General features: G+C 39.5%; 1 protein-coding gene across 2 annotated transcripts in view; it reads left to right on the top strand.

The window, feature by feature from the left end:
* The first annotated feature begins 1,891 nt into the window (after positions 1 to 1,891).
* The window catches only part of LRRC8C (leucine rich repeat containing 8 VRAC subunit C), an 89,472-nt gene continuing 76,389 nt past the window's right edge, over positions 1,892 to 14,974 (top strand). The window contains exon 1 of one of the 2 annotated variants that reach the window (XM_029228615.1): positions 1,892 to 2,081. The gene's annotated coding sequence lies outside the window, so the exon portion shown is untranslated. The remainder of the gene's footprint in view (positions 2,082 to 14,974) is intronic. The other variant, XM_029228618.1, reaches the window with a different exon arrangement.

Below are 14,974 nucleotides of genomic sequence, written 5' to 3'. Positions count from 1 at the left end.
TTTAAGCATGTTATTTAATTCTCACAGCACCCTATAGTACTAATATTGTTGATGGAAAAAAAAATGTAGCAGTAACTTCCTTACATTTACACAAGAAGAGTAGGGATTTCCTCCTGGTTCACCTGTGTCCAAAGTCTAGAATTGTGGTTCCTTGACACTGGGTAGTGTGGGAGCATTTCAGGGATGACTAAGCTTGAGTTTAGGGTGCCAGTGGCACAAGGAAGATAGAGGTGCACTCAGAAAGCCCTTGGAGAATAAAGCCCTCCACAGGACATTTGTGCCCTTAGTACTCACCTCACTGAGCATTTAAATCCCGGCAAGGCATTGAAGAGCTGGAACTACCTCAGCTAGTACCTGGTGGCCTGCAAGGTACTCAGTACTTTTTAGCAAACTGCTAGTCAGTCTCTGTCTTTTCCCCAGGAAACTTCCAGGAATTTTTCTGCCTGCTACCTAGGAGGATGGCTCCACTCTAGAATTTGGTGTTGATCTAGGTTAATTAAGGCTAGTATTCGGGTCATCTCCTAAGGCCTAAGAGGGTTTCAGGTTGTCTTCTGGGAAAGACACCCAACAACAGTACTGGAACTGGAAAAAATGTAGGAGTTTGCCAGAGGAACATGGAGAAATCAGTAAAAAGCCTAAAAGAACAACTTTTGGACACATTTTAATTTTGGCTTGGGGTAAAAGGAGGTGCCTGCTTTCTTAAGAACCAACCAACCAACTGTGTAAAAACCAACCAACTAGTGAAAGAGGACTAGTTGTCTATGAATTCCTCTTTTGGCATACACCTGTCTTTTCCTGAATGCCAGGACAAAGCAATAGTTTAATTGTTGGTGCTCTTAGAAAAGCTCGTATTGGTAAGGCATCCCAGAAGACCCTATATTACTTAGTAATCTTTTCTGGACATTTTTCCACTGGGCAGATTTTCCATACAGATAACTGTCAGCTTTCAAGAAGGCAGAGTTCGCTTTTCATCCTGAAATTGGGTAGAGAAAGGTGGAGAAAAAAATTGTTCAGATCAATTTAAAAGAAAAAAAAAAGGGAAAACCTCTCCCCCATACTCTTTAGACAACAGGTGGTTTTGACGTGCCTGGTCAACTCCTTCATGCACAGCACGAAACTGTAGGCGGAGCGTTCAATTTCAGCGTCCCTGGAACCTGCGGCTGAGAGATCCAGGCGCCCTGTTGTTAAGGTCCGGGAACTTGGGGGTTCCTGCTGGACAGGAAGCTTAGGTGTCAAGCGACCGGCTCATGGGCTTTATGGTCCAGAAAAACTGGTTTTTGCCTTTGTCCTCTGTCTCCTTCGGTGCGTCCCACCACCCCTTCCCACCGTTCTGTTCTTCTGTGCGGGGAGGATGATAATGAAGAGGGATTATCTCTATCCTGACCCCGGTCCTTCCGAGGAGTTCCCAGAAGGGCTATTTTTAGGGGTAGCTGCTCCCCTCTAACTTACCCAGAGGAGGAACTGCGGTTGTGGAGCGAGCGCCGAGCGCAGGGAAGCCTCGGGTTTTCCGCGGATTGTTAGGGATGGCGGAAGGTATTAGCCCCAGCCGATTCCCCCGGCACTGGCCGCCAGGTGGACGTCATAGAGGCCGCAGTGGCCCCGCCGGGAAGCGGCGGGAGATTTTCTTCCGTGTTCTGAAGGAAGTCCCCTTGGCGGCCGGCCCGGGCTTGGGGTGGTCTCCGCGGGGGAGGAAGTTCCCGGGCCCGGTGGCCTGCGTCACTGCGGGCTGGGACTGCGGAGCCGACCTGTGGGCGGCGCGGCGACCCCGGGGCCGGGCGCTGGGGGGCGCTGGCTGCCGCTGGCCCGGCTGCTTGCAGGGCGGCGCTGGAGGCGGCTCCATCCGCGGCCGGAGGGGCGGAGGGCTGCGAGGCTGGGGCGTTAGCTGCGTCCCGGCTCGGAGCCCGCGAAGAGGACTAGGAAGAAGGCGCCTCCGTGGCCGCAGCCGCAGTGCTCTGAGCGCGACGAGCCATGAGCAGCGGCCCCGCGAGCGACCCCGCTGTCGCTGGCCGCCGCTGAGCCCGGCCGGGGGACGGCTCGCCGCTCCCCAGCACCCTTTGCAGACGGCACCCTCTCGCCTAGAGGTAAGGGCGGGGACCGCCGAGGGATGGGATGGAGAGGGACGGCCCGCCGAGGACCGGCGGCTCAGTCCGCTAGGTGCGCTGGGGCCACGACTCGCCCCGCCTCGCTCGCGTCCCTGCCTTTCCCCGGCTCTCGGGAGGGCAGACTGTAGTCTCCTGCCCAGCGTGTGGTCCCTGGAGCCATACGCTGCTGGGGCTCGGGGACCCGCCAACCCCTTCCCCACCCTTCCCCACGCCAGCCCCAGCGTCGGGCGAGAGACCCCAGCCTGGCGCCAAGCGCAGCGCGGCAGGTTCTGCGGACTTGGGGGGATGGGGCCGGGGGACCAGGAGAAAACGGGGCCACGCTGGGAGCGATCGTCGTTCTACCTTAAAAACTCCTGAGACCCCAGGGCCTGCCCCTTCTGGTCTGCTCTTCCCTTGCCGCCCGCGAACCCTGAAGTTAGCACTTTCGGAGAGAGAGAGGAATTAGAAGGTCTCCGAAGGGAACGAGAGCGTGATGTCTGCTCCCCAGTAGGACCCTAGGGGAGAGAGGGTTTCGCCGGATCGCGCGGGCCCCAGGAGCCAGGTGTCTAGGCCGGCGGTCGAGGCCAGGACCGCTGCCTTCGACCCAAACCCAGGCTCGCCGGTCTTGCCCTTTCCAGCTGGTTCTCAACGACGAGATGGTGAGGGATGGAATTAGCAACTCAGCAACCTTAGGATGTGCTCTGTAGACCCTAATTCCTTCTTCTCTCCCTCCGCCAGTTCTTCCCTCCCTCCGCCAGTTCTTCCCTCCCCCACCCACGCCTGCCGGGGTACATCAGATTCCAGTCCCTTCAAAACCTCGCTCTGTACCTAGCTTTGAATGACACGGACACCTAGCCCACATCCCAGGACGGGTATTTCAGAGGGTTAGGGCCAAACTTCACTTTCGAATTCTTTTTAAGCATTTTAAACTCCCAGCAAACCAGTTAGGAAACACTTTCAAGTCCCCATCCACCTTAAAGTAAAAAGTAAGACCCGATCAACCTGTGTGGGAGTGCCGGTGTTGGGCAGAGGGAGACTTGAATGACTATTTCATGCAGCCTTATGGGGGAGGATAAAGGAAATGGCAGCCCTATTTTAGTCACACGCTTCTTACAAGCCATCGATAGTGTAAGAAATGTAGCCTTAACCAACGGTCACATTTCCGGACAGGTATGTAGTGGTTCCCTAAGGCATACCTGAGGTTTCTTCATGGACAAGTCATTAAAATGCCATCCAGATGAGAGATGAGGACAAGTGGTCTTAACCCTCTCGGCACAATACTGCAGAATCGTCAGAGCCAATCAGCTTTATGTGTTTTTCTCTCTATTTTTTAATGATTTATGTAAGCCCCAAAGGTAAGCCGAACTTCCCAAAATTTGCTCAGATTCATAAACCATGTGTTGGATGTGTGGACATAGATAACAGATTAGATGTATACAACTCTTATCTGTGATATTTGCATTTCTTGTGACTTGCTTAAATAGGGAAGACCGTGGATGTGACCCTGATTTGCTTTACTTTCGAGTGATTATATACTCTTTAGGTCAGTGTGTTTGTTTGCTTTTGAGGGAGAGGTGGGAAGCAGCTTTGCAAGGATGGATGTTTTTCATGGTTCACATAATAGACTGACCACAGATAAGGCCCACTAACCCAACAACCATATCAGAGATAGCAACCATGTTTAACAACTTTCTTATTAATAAAATTATCAAAGCCTTTGTTAATGGTACTAATCTCTTATTTCTCAGATTGACTAGGCACTTACCTAATGAAGTGTGTGTTTAGAAGGGAATGCTTTTAGTAAAAGTAAAAAGTATGAGGAACTGTAAGAGAAAAGAATGAATAGTTTTCCACTTATAGGAAGTTTATCTTTTAAAAAACTACAAAGTTAGCAATATTTTTAACTTCTAAGGTATCTAATTTTTACCAAATTTTTAATGATTCTTAATAGTCTGTAGTATTTTTAAGTTGTAGTCACCAATGACTTTATAATAAAGCCCAAGTTTAAAAAGAAATAGAGTGGAAACACACACTTATTTTGCCAAGTGTTGTGTTAATAATTTAATATGGAGCACCACTATAATACGGTCTAGTTGCTGTAGGTGTCTGACACATTATCTCAGAATCTGACAACAAACCCTTAAGGTAGATGGCCATTCACATTTCACAGAAGAAAAAGGCTCAGAGTTTGTGACTTACCCAAGACTCTACAGCTAAGTTAATGCTTGAACGAAGCCAAGCCTCTAGTATATTTTTTAAAAGTTTTATGGGGGTATAATTGATTTACAATGTTGTGTTAGTTTCAGGTGTACAGCGAAGTAAATCTGTTATACGAATACGTATATCCAAAGCCTCTAGTCTTAATGATTTACTTTTTTATCCAAAGCTGCCTCTTTTTCTTTTTCCTACATAAATTTTTGTTAACTTACCATAATGACTGTATGAGGAAATGGAGATCAAGGAAGTTTAAGTCACCTGTCCAGGGTTTTCCATGTAACTTGTATACAGCAGAATTCGAATTTGGAATCAGGGCCATCTGTTTCCCAAATCCCTGTTCTTGCCACTGATTTCTATTAAATGACTGATTTAGAGCTTAACCTAATGAACATTTCACTCCTGCTCGTCAGCTCTTCTCATCCACATGATAATGATGGCCTCATGGGCTGCAACACACTCCCAAAGACTTTATACTCAGTCCCTGGAGTGCTGGCTATATCTCTAGCCCCAGAACACTCATGAAAGCATATTGCAACCAATATGTGAGGTGACATCACTATGCACCTCGAATTCACTTAATTTCTCTTAAAATGTAAATCATTCTAGACTGGCATAGGGTAAAGGGCATGGCCTCAAGATAGGAAAAGCTGATACAAATTCTGGCGCTATTGCACAATGCAAGTGCCAACTAACTCACATTATTGAGCTTCTCTGAGCCCCAGATTCTTTGTGTGTAATGGGGTTATTAATAAAGCCTACCGAGCTGGGTCACTGTGTAGATTAAATGTAACAATGCATGTGAAGGACAGCTCCTGTCCACCTAGTAGATGCTTAATAAATAGTAGGGGTTACTGTATTCTAGCATGGATCGAAATTTCTGCTTTATTTTACATTTGTGTATTTTACGTGCATATAGCGATTAGTCCATGTTGTCAGTGATTCACTCTTTTGTATAAAGACCTTATCTGGTTTTTAGCATCTTTAACTTTTGTATCATATCCTTTTTTTGTAATCTTGACTTATAAACATTTACTCACCTTATGTAGTTTTTCCTTTGCTCACTCTGCACATTTTTTAGAACATTACTAGCCATATTTCAATGGGATGGAATTTGTATTTTTTGGCAAATGCACTATCCTGTTTTCTGCCTCTCCTGTGTGGCCTTGAACATCTAGAACATTAATATACTCCCATTTGCTCCCAGCGCTGGCACAGAAGGGCAAGAGGGTAATCTCAGAGCTTTTCTTAAAGTAGATAGTTTGGCAGGTATATTGAAAATTTCCTAAACATATTAAAAGATAGAGAATAACTGAAGTCATTTCCAATATCAGGCATGAAACAAAAAATAACTTGGGCTCTTTACTTAGAACTGTAACACACTGTCACAAGTTCTGGGAGTGAATTTAGGATCCCTTTCTAGTGTTGGATGGGTGTCCTTTTAAAATATTCTATAGTCTGTGAGTGGCAGTTGGTAGAGACATGGTAATATTTAGAAAATGAACAGAGTTAAGAAAAGAAAAGAGGAAATCGGCGAAATTCAAAAAACAATTTTAAGAAAAATGCTGTAAAGCTTAGAGAAACAACTGAAAGTGTTCCAGATGACTGAAGTATTTGGGGTCAAAGGCATCCAGGAGAACTATATGTTCTTTAAAGAACCCTTCTAAGAACTCAGAAGAACCCAAGCTCTGCCCATACTGGAGAGGGGTCGGTTGGAAGAGCAAGGACGAAAATTAGTTTGGCTAAACCCAAACACTGCCCGAAGGCTGGAAGCACAAGAGAGAATAAGGAAGCTCTTAGGGAAGCATTTCTCAGTCTTTTGTTCATTACTACCCTCCCTCCAGAGTTTTTTTTTAGATACATTGTAATGCCACAGATACACTGGTATACCCATTTATGTACTGGGGCCTGTTGGCAGGCTACAAACCTGAAGATTCGTTTACCGTGCCCCACAGACCCAATTTTTGACAGGGACAGGATTGCCTCCCTGTTGAGAACACATGGTAGAGCATGATTCTAGATTATGTTTGAAAACCATAAAAGAGCCATATGGAACTAAAAGACATGAAGAACAGTATATACATATACATTTTTTTCCTTTAAAAATAAGTATACTTTATTGGCTCTCAAGGTGAAATATGTTTGTAAAAATATGTCTTCCAATTGTCCCAGTTTCATCTTGGCAAAATTATTAAATTCATTAAGTTATCTTCCAAAGCCACCTCTACCTGTGTTGTTTTGTTTCTGGGTGGGAAGCCCTCCCCAAACTTTAAATACTCAGCATCTTTTATTTACTTACTTCTGTTATGCCGGGAAGGCTCTGATACTAAACATTCATTCTTGTGACTGGTCAATTACACATGAGTATAAATTAGTTTGTATTTATTAGAGCATTTGCATTTTACAGTAGTTATTTATTATTATGAAATACTATGTTCTCTATCTAAGAGATTTTAACTCATAACAAGTAGATATTTGGGGGTAGGGGTGGGGCTTCTGAAGTCACTCAGCTTTTTCATGTTCGGTTCCTTGCTTTGGTTCCCTGGGGAGCATGAGCCTGGGCTTTTGATGTGGAACCTCAGAACTGTTAGGGTTAGAGGAGCTGGGCTTCTTTCAACATTTGGAGGCTCTCAGCCTTTGCATGCTCCTTCCCCGACAACAGCTCATCCTCTTCTTCAGCTTTTATTTTAACCATATTGTTCTTTTCCCTCTCCTTTCCCCTCAAACCTCCAGAAACGTCCTTGTTTTTCAACATCTTTTCTCTGTTTGATTTTTGGAGCTGCACTGAAAGTCCCACGGTGGCAGAGGCCATATAGGCCATTTCTGTCTTGCTCACTTCTGTATCCACAGCACCTGTACAGTGCCTGGGACAGAGCTGCTCAAGAAACAGTTGTGGAATAAATATTTAACGGTACATTTTACAGTAAAGTTTCTAACATCTTAGAGTGTATCCATTTCCCTTTCTATTATTTTAAATTCTAGAAATGAAATTTAAGAGTGTAATTAGAAGTTATTCTTCTCAATAGGGTCATGAAATATGTATACAGAAATATTTCTATATGTAATTGGAAATTTGGAGTACTATATAAAATATGAAGTCAGAACATCAAAACCAATCCTAGATAAAAGTCACTAAATAAGCTAAATAGATGAAAGCTTTTGGGTCCTGTGTTCTCCCTGTATATATGAAGAACTTGTCAAATCAATAAAAATTACTAACTACTCTTCCTCAAATACCTTAGAGATTTATGAAAATTAGAAACAGGTTCAAATATCTTTTTTTTTTTAATGGGAAAGATATAACCTATAAATCCAACTCCTGGAAAAATACAATAGGGGATTTTTTAGATAATAACACCTTGATTTTTAAAAATAGCTATGAGGATAGCTTCGCTAGGAAAAACCAGCAAGCTAATTTGTATTATCACCCTTGAAATTAGCAAGGTCCAGGATAATGTTCTTAAAGTCAGCAAAGTTAGGAAATACTGTACAGAAATTAGCAAGGTCCAGGATAATGTTCTTAAAGTCAGCAAAGTTAGGAAATACTGTACAGCATACAAAAAACCTTTCTAGTTAATGCACAGCTATGTGGATCCCTGTAACCAGAAAATGGTTAAAGTTGAGGAGGTAGCAGCTGGAGGTGTGTCTAGGGTTTGGATGTGTGTTGAGTGTTTAAGCATTTTATCTAAGGATCTGGATAACATAATGTGTTATATTTCTGTGAGTGGCTCCACAGTGGATAGAGAAGTACAGTGTTGAAGGAAAGACTGGAAATGAGCTTGGCAAAATAAAATAAAAATGAAAGGAAACAGTCGAAACTAAGCAGTGAAATTCATTTAAGGAAAGTATAGAATTGTAACTTGAAGAAAACTAAATAAACCAACCATACAAATATACTAGATTTTTGTTTGTTTTGTTATGTTCATTTTTGTATCACCAGTATTTAGAACAGTATATGTTAGCAAAGGACCAGTAAATATTTGTTGAATGACTACATGAATGAAATGCAAGATGGAGAAAGACTAGCTACATGCCATTAGGGCAAAAGTAAAATTAATCCTAAAGAGATGGTGATAGATAACTGTACGACTGAATAGACTGTTAGAAAACACTTTTTGGACAAATCATTTATGAGTATGTGTTAAAGATTTACTTTAGTCTTACATATAAGAGAAAAGATTTCTGGTAGGTCAGTTTTAAAATTCATCCTGACTAGGGACATTTTATAAGCATATGGCTGGTTAGGTATCATTGTTAGGTTAGATTAAAAAAATGTGGGTTCAAGGTCATTAGACTCTTGCCTAACAGTTGACAGTTAACTGATTACCTCTTTAGCTGGTTTCCAAGGACAAGTCTTATCCCCATTCAAGATCATGCAGGAGGCTAGCCAGTGCAATAAGGATGAAAAAAACTAAAGACATAAAGATTGGAAAGGAAGAAGTAAAAGTATCTCTCCTTACAGACTTTGTGTTTGAAATCAGGATTCCATATCCCAAGGAATCTACAAAGCAACAAATATAGATAAATGCCACACTAATCTCTAACTGACATGTGGGTATTTAAAATTTACAAACAAAATCTTTGAAGTAAATCTGTTGACGGTGACTGTTTCAGTCAGCCCTTGTACCTGAACTTGAAGATGATTTTACTTATCCTGAAAGGGTATCTGATAACATAATCACATCACTAACATTTTATCTAACTTTTTTTTATTTGACAGCTTTCCCCTAATGTATTTCAATAAGCAGAACAGCCTACTGTTGACCTAATTAAGGAATTTAAGGAGCAAATCAATTACAACCAATTATTTCCAGCATCTTTTTTACTTATGAGTGCCACATCCTGGATTATAGGAGAGGGAGCACACCTTTGGTGCTCCCTAGAGGCTGTCTAGTGTGTCTCAAACATGTTTTGAATATTAAAAAACTGCTCCTTTTTCTATTGCTCCAAATTTGAAACAATCTCAAAGCAACATTTTAAAATGTTGCCAGATAAGAATGTAGATGCCCAATGATAAAAGAAGGCCATATTGATGGCTGGCTTATTAACTACAACTAAGAAAGTGTTTAAGAAATCTCAGAATTTTAATTTCTCTAGAGGCCAGGAATCTCTTTATTATTCTGCTTGTTTGTTTTCAGTTATTTATAATTTTGAATTATCAAAAATCAGCACAAAAGCAGGAAAGCTAATTGCCCCTTCTGAAAGAACACATTTGGTTTGGGTGAGTGAAAAAATATCTTTTAGCAACTAGGTAGACTATATGGTAAGTAAATAACTTTACAGCTTCATATTGAGAAAATTCTTTTTTCCTCAGTTACCAGTTACCTATTCTATTAAGCTAATTTAAAATAATTTTATCTCAATATGTGTTATTTATCATATAAATCACATAAACTAAAAACATGGTGGATGACAGTATTTAATGTGTTATGCTTTGGTTTTTAAGATAAAATTAATTTTATAAAGCATGTTATATAAGACAATTATTATCGTATTATTATTTAAATGTTATGAAGAACAAATTATATTTATGTATAGATATGATACATAGGTTAAAACCATCATATGATAGTATTTGCCAAAGGTTATTCATTATCTAATTATAATATTAGTCCCAGGTCTTAATATTAATTATGTTTAATTACAATTTACATTGCCACTTAAAAATGATATAATCACAGTTCATATTAAAAATGTATCAGGGAAATATGACATTCCATGGTTTTATATTACTGCAGGAGTACAACAAACATTAAATAAATTGGCACTAGTTATAATTCAGTGTTGTTGAACATATCTACAAAGACTTAAATCTTTAGTGTAAATGATGATCTAGGGAGCAGTCTCTTAGAACTATCTGAGATGCTGTGTCCTCAGTTTTATCTGCCAAATAAAACATAATTCAACGACAACAACAACAAAATGATCTGACCTATGAGACAAATATCAAGAAGTTAGTAACTTCCAATTAAATAGGCATCCTATCAGAGGACAGATCAGTCATGCATGAACTAAAATACATTTTAACAGCTTTATTGAGGTATAACCTACCTTCTATAAAATTTATTTGTTTAAAGTATACAATTCAGTGGTTTTTAGAATAATTACAGAATTGTACAACCATTACCGTAATCTATCTTAGAACATTCTCATCACCCCCCAAAAAAGCCTGTACGCATTAGCTATTACTCCCCACCATACCCCCACTTCTTCTCCCAAGCTCTAGGCAGCCCCTAATCTATCCTCTGTCTCTGTGGATTTACCTATTCTGGACATTTCATGTAGATGGTATCACATAATATGTAGTCTTTTGTGACTGGCTTCTTTTACTTAGCATATATTTAAGATTCATCCGAGTTGTAGCCTGTATCATTACACCATAACTTTGAGTTGCCAAATAATATTCCATTATATGGGTATACCGTATTTTCTTTTTCCATTCATCAATTGATAGACATTCAGGTTGTTTCTACTTTGGAGTTATGAGGAGTAATGCTCCTGTGAACATTCATATACAAGGTTTTGTGTGGACATTTGTTTTCATTTCTCTTGGATAGATATGTGCAGAAGTGGAATTGCTGGGTCATATGGTGTCTGTGTGTTTATTAGCATTTTGATATAAATGAAGTATAATTTTTTCATCATCTCCCAAACTAGAATAAAATCAGGGCTAAGACATTTAACTGTCTTTTTAATGAAATTTAACAAAATAGTTTAACTTGTCCAAGTACTCATTATCAGGAATATCAATTGAACTTTGAATTTTATATAATTCAGTCATAGTTTGCGAAGTACTGTTAAAGTACTACTGAATCTCTTTGAATTAAAAGTTCTGATTGAGAAATATAGAAAGAGCTACTGAAGGCTGACCAGAAAACTATTTGCATATTTTTTTAGTTCCTTATCATTAGTGACCTGGATACCACCACTACCTCCAAACTTCCCTTTTGTGCATTTTTCTTCTTTTTCTTGTGGGACAGTGGTGAATATTTTTCATTCTCTTATTCTAGATATACATGTTTATTATCTCCTGCTTGGAATATGTGAATTCATTCCTTTGAGTCTTTACAGTCTTGTTAATTTCCCTCTGGAAAGAGGTAAAGGCACTTTTAAAAGTAAAACACCTTTCATTGGCTAACATTCTTTCAGGCACTACTCTTTTGCCCAGGATGGTGATAGAGGGACTATCTTTTTAAACTGTAGATTCTGTCAGTTTTGGTCTATTAGAACTACTCTTTTAATTCACTGTCAGACCTAGGAGAAATTTCCCTTAACTCTTTCCTACACACTCTTATGAAATCACCCAGGCAGATTTCCCCTTCTGCCTTCATTTCAAAGTGAATCTATTTGTTAAGGAGGTGTTTTCCTATCACACACAGGACAAACTTCTGTGACCACTTAACTTTCATTCTTAGAGGTATTCGAAGCAAGGGAGAAGCTATACGTCTAGTAGGTGCCCGAAGAAATCACTGACCACAGAAAAACAGAGCACTATAAATAACCACTTACAGAAACAGGCAAATATACAGAAAACCTCTGAACCAATTCCTACGTACATTATTAAGTTAGACAAATGCAAATACAAGTGCAAGTATATACACAAACCTACTATAAGCAAAACACAATAAGACTTCTGTGAATGTTGCCAAGGGATAATTTTCGAAAAGTTAAACATGACTCAAATGAATATAGAACGAGCATGTCAAAGATTTATTCAACTCCTTAATGAAGGAGCTGGCAAGATGGCAAAGCGTTTGGTTTAAAGAGCATTCCGGGAACTATTTTAAAAAGGAATGTTAGAATAACATTGCTAGGTTAGATACAAAACTAGGTAACATCCTTCAGGGCAATAAAAAACATATGTTTTGGGTTTTCTTTTCTACCGAACAAAAATCTGCAAGTCTGGAATGTAATGAGTAGTAATTAGCAAGTCAAAAAAAAAAAAAAGAGTATTTCCCTAAATTATCCTTGCGTAAGCCAGTTAAACAGTTCTTCAAGATAATAATAAAAGGATATTCTGCCCTCCCTTTGCCTCACTTCCAAGTTTTAGATACCTTTTTCCCTAAAAATGCATAGTTGCTCATCCTAAACTTACTTTATAAGGGCTTTGGTTTTTCTTAGTATAATAACAGACATTTGGCCATTGAATGAGTCAAATTCAAAACACTGGCCATAGAAGTTCTCAAATTTAAAATATGGGTTGGAAACTTTGGGGTCTACACTTGACTTCCCTTCTTGGGAGTTCTTTATTTCATTCAGATATCAAAATACCTCTCTGATCTCATCCTGGGGAGGAGTTCTGCTTTAACTCCAACCCCAAGTTTAACCAATTCTTATGGCCCAGCCTACTCTCCAAGCTCTCAACTTAGATAGTAAGTCACCATAAGCCCAGTAGAACAGGAGTGCTTTCAGATAGCCACTAGACTTTGACATTCAAGGGCTCAAATTGCCGTAGATCAGCAAAACATCCCAGGCTCAGGAAGAGAAGCAAGGGATCTCAATAGCGTACATGCCATGAAGTTCCTTGATCCAGAGGCTGCTCTTTTGAGATGAGCAAATCTCCATGGGACCTCCAAGAACCATTACAACAGAAATTGGCAAACTGTGGCCTGCATAGTTTGGGTCTGCAACCTGTTTTTGTATGGCCCACTTGCTGAGATTGGTTTTTACATTTTTGAAGGGTTGTTTAAAAAATTTAAAGAATATGCAACATAGACCAGATGTGATCTATAAGGCCTAAATATTTACTGTCTCTCCTTCTATAGAATAAGTTTATTGATCCCTGCATTTGAAAAACAAAAAACAAAAAACTTTGTACTTAGCATGTATCAAAGAGTTACAATAGATTTCCTGTTTAAAAAAAAAAAAGCTCTCTAGTAGGCTAATTCAAAGATTTGCACTTGGTGGGGACATTTTATAGGAAAAGAAAATGGTTAGAAAAGTGTTAGATTCAACATCAAAATAAAATAATATTTGGATAAAGGCTACTAAACTCTTGGTTGACAGTTTATCAACTGCTTGGGTGGTAACTAATTTCCCAGAATTTCTTAATGTCATTAAAGTTCATGAGAATCAATTAATTAAGCATTGTATCAGGAACATTAATTTCTGGGAGGAGGTTGCAAGTTATATTACACAAACAGATTTGGAAATTTGTTTTTTATAAGGCAACGTATTAGTACATATTAAAAGCATACAGTACGTTATAATAAAAGAAAAGTAGATTTGGGTTCTTTTGATGTCACACTATTACACTTTAATTTAGGACTACACAAATAAATAGGAAGATGAAAAACTTGGAAAAGAGTCAAAACACCATGACAAAGAGGGTTACAGCATTGAAAAACTGAATCTATGTGGAGTAAATCAAAGGAACTGGGATATTTCAGCTAAGACAAGGAAGACAAGCAAAAATTTAATTACTTCCAGAGATGTGAAGGGATCTCCAATGGAATCTAAAGAGTGATTGTATGTATCTTCTGAAAGGAGATAGAAGTTTAACTTACAGCATATGAATTCTTTTTGTTTTAGATTCTATATATATGTATTAGCATATGGTATTTGTTTTCCTCTTTCTGACTTACATCACTCTGTATGACAGACTCTAGGTCCATCCACCTCACTACAAATAACTCAATTTCATTTCTTTTTATGGCTGAGTAATATTCCATTGTATATATGTGACACATCTTCATTATCCATTCATCTGTCAGTGGACACTTAAGTTGCTTCCATATCCTGGCTATTGTAAATAGAGCTGCAATGAACATTTTGGTACATGACTCTTTTTGAATTATGGTTTTCTCAGGGTATATGCCCAGTAGTGGGATTGCTGGGTCATATGGTAGTTCTATTTTTAATTTTTTAAGGAGCCTCCATACTGTTCTCCATAGTGGCTGTATCAATGTACATTCCCACCAACAGTGCAAGAGGGTTCCTTTTCTCCACACCCTCTCCAGCATTTATTGTTTGTAGATTTTTTGATGATGGCAATTCTGACTGGTGTTAGGTGATACCTCGTAGTTTTGATTTGCGTTTCTCTAATGATTAGTGATGTTGAGCATCCTTTCATGTGTTTCTTGGCAATCTGTATATCTTTGGAGAAATATCTGTTAAGGTCTTCTGCCCATTTTTGGATTGGGTTGCTTGTTTTTTTGATATTGAGTAGCATGAGCTGCTTGTAAATTTTGGAGGTTAATCCTTTGTCAGTTGCTTCATTTGCAAATATTTTCTCCCATTCTGAGGGTTGTCTTTTCATCTTGGTTATGGTTTCCTTTGCTCTGCAAACTTTTAAGTTTCATTAGGTCCCATTTGTTTATTTTTGTTATTATTTCCATTTCTCTAGGAGGGGGGTCAAAAAGGATCTTGCTGTGATTTATGTCATAGGGTGTTCTGACTATGTTTTCATCTAAAAGTTTGATAGTGTCTGGCCTTACATTTAGGTCTTTAACCCATTTTGAGTTTATTTTTGTGTATGGTGTTAGGGAGTGTTCTAATTTCATTCTTTTACATGTAGCTGTCCAGTTTTCCCAGCACCACTTATTGAAGAGGCTGTCTTTTCTCCATTGTATATTCTTGTCTCGTTTATCAAAAATAAGGTGACCATATATGCGTGGGTTAATCTCTGGGCTTTCTATCCTGTTCCATTGATCTATATTTCTGTTTTTGTGCCAGTACCA

The sequence above is a fragment of the Monodon monoceros genome, unplaced genomic scaffold, assembly GCF_005190385.1.
Source record: "Monodon monoceros isolate NGI ecotype Baffin Bay Population unplaced genomic scaffold, NGI_Narwhal_1 Super_Scaffold_18, whole genome shotgun sequence".
In the NCBI taxonomy this organism is placed as follows: Eukaryota; Metazoa; Chordata; class Mammalia; order Artiodactyla; family Monodontidae; genus Monodon; species Monodon monoceros.
The sequence above is the reverse complement of the archived record's forward strand: the minus strand, read 5'-3'. Positions and strand labels throughout refer to the sequence as shown.